The sequence below is a fragment of the Petromyzon marinus genome, unplaced genomic scaffold (assembly GCF_048934315.1).
Source record: "Petromyzon marinus isolate PM22_M1 ecotype Great Lakes invasive population unplaced genomic scaffold, UKy_Petmar_22M1.pri1.0 PM_G_Scaffold_203, whole genome shotgun sequence".
In the NCBI taxonomy this organism is placed as follows: Eukaryota; Metazoa; Chordata; class Hyperoartia; order Petromyzontiformes; family Petromyzontidae; genus Petromyzon; species Petromyzon marinus.
Genome location: NW_027422766.1, coordinates 85,001 through 87,500, shown reverse-complemented (window position 1 = coordinate 87,500; position 2,500 = coordinate 85,001).

Sequence of the window (2,500 nt, the reverse complement as noted above, 5' to 3'; positions counted from 1 at the left end):
TGATCGCTGTATAGAATTGCACCATCATTGTCTTTGGCAGGTTGCATTTCTTCAGCTGCCGTCGAAAGTACATCCTCTGTTGAGCTCTCTTGGCGAGGGAGCTGATGTTCAGTTCCCACTTGAGGTCCCGGCAGAGAATAGTGCCCAGGAAGCGGAAGGACTCCACAATTTTGACTGCGGAGTCTAACAGGGTGATGGCGGTGAGTGGGGCTGTATTCTTCCTGAAGTCCACAACCATCTCAACTGTCCTTAGAGCATTTAGCTCTAAGTTGTTCTGGCTACACCAGGTCACCAGGTTGTCAGCTTCCCACCTATAGTCAGACTCATCCCCACCAGAGATCAGCCCAATGAGGGTGGTGTCGTCCGACAAACTTCAAGAGTTTGACGGACAGATGATTGGAGGCGCAGCTGTTGGTATACAGGGAGAAGAGCAGTGGGCAAAGGACGCAGCCCTGAGGAGTTCCCGTGCTGATGGACCTGGAGTCAGAGACTTCTGTTCCCGGCTTAACGCACTGCTTCCTGTCAGAGAGGAAGTCTGTGATCCACCTGCAGGTGGAGTAGGGCACGTTCAGCTGGAAGAGCTTGTCCTGAAGCAGGGCAGGGATGATGGTGTTGAAGGCAGAGCTGAAGTCCACAAACAGGATCCTGGCGTAGGATGCTGGGGCGTCCACATGCTGTAGGGTGAAGTGGAGGGCCATGTTAACTGCGTCGTCCACAGACCTGTTGGCTCTGTAGGCAAACTGAAGGGGGTCCAGGAGAGGGTCTGTGATGGCTTTGAGGTGTGCCAGGAGCAGGCGCTCAAAAGACTTCATTACCACAGATGTAAGGGCGACCGGTCTGTAATCATTTAGTCCTGTTGGCCTTAGCTTTTTGGGCACAGCGATGATGGTGGAGGACTTGAGACAGGCTGGTACATGGCATGTCTCCAGGGAGGTGTTAAAGATGTTGGTGAACACCGGAGACAGCTGGCCAGCGCAGTGCCTGAGGGTGGCTGGAGAGACAGAGTCCGGCCCGGCTGCTTTGCGTGGATTCTGCCTCTTGAAAAGCCCATTAACTTCTCCCTCCTGAAAGGAGAGAGTCGTTTCTGTAGTATGGGTGGGGGATGGGGCCTCTTGGGTGGGAAGGGGTGGTTCAGGACAGTCCAATTGTCTTTCAAATCTACGGTAGAACTCGTTCAGGTCGTTGGCTAGGCGGGAGTCGTTAGTGGTGTGGGGCGCTCTGGGTTTGTAGTTGGTGATGTGCCTGAGCCCTTTGGCAGACAGAAGCAGCGTCGTTAGTAGAGAACTGGTGTTTTAGTGTCTCTGAGTACAGTCGTTTAGCCTCTCTCACCGCTTTGCTAAACCTGTTCTTCGACTCCTTGAATCTGTCTCTATCCCCACTCCTAAACGCTTCCTCCTTCTCCAACCTCAACCTTTTGAGCTTTGCTGAGAACCAGGGCTTGTTGTTGTTAAAGTTCACCCTGGTACGTGTTGGGATACAGCAGTCCTCACAGAAGCTGATGTACACAGCCTCTGTGAGTTCATCCAGACTATTGGTAGCAGTCGTGAACATATCCCAGTCAGTACAGTCTAAGCACGCCCGCAAATCTTCCACAGCCTCACTGGTCCACTGTTTAGATGTCCTCACAGCAGGTTTACAGAGTTTTAGTTGCTGCCTGTATGCACGAATCAGGTGGACCAAGGGAGTTCTGTGCGAGCCGAACAGCCCCGTGACCCACAAGAGAAACATCCCCGCCAAATTCGAGCGTTTGACGGGGTCTATCCGTGAAAAAATATTCACGTTTTTGAGTGCACATGCATTTCTGCTGCAAATGCCTCTGGAAGTTTCATGCCGTTCGTATGCCAATTGTGGCAACACGAAAATGACCCGTTTTCCCATTCCGAGGGATTTCTGTGCGACCCTAACAGCCCCGTGAGCCACAAGAGACACATCCCCGCCAATTTCTAGCGTTTCACGGGGTCTATCCGTGAAAAATATAGACGTTTTTGAGTGCACATGCATTTCTGCTGCAGATGCCTCTGGAAGTTTCATGCCGTTCGTACGCAATGTGGCAACACGAAAATGACCCCTTTTCCCATTCCGAGGGATTTCTGTGCGACCCTAACTAACAGCGCCCGTGAGCCACAAGAGAGACATCCCCGCCAATTTATAGCGTTTCACGGGGTCTATCCGTGAAAAATATAGACGTTTTTGAGTGCACATGCATTCCTGCTGCAAATGCCTCTGGAAGTTTCATGCCGTTCCTATGCAATGTGGCCACACAAAAATGACCCGTTTTCCCATTCCGAGGCATTTCTGTGCGACCCTAACAGCCCCGTGAGCCACAAGAGAGACATCCCCGCCAACTTCTAGCGTTTGACGGGGTCTATGCGTGAAAAATATTAAAATTTTTGAGTGCACGTGCCTTTCTGCTGCAAATGCCTCTGGAAGTTTCATGGCGTTCCTATGCAATGTGGCAACACGAAAATGACCCCTTTTCCCATTCCGAGGGAGTTCTGTG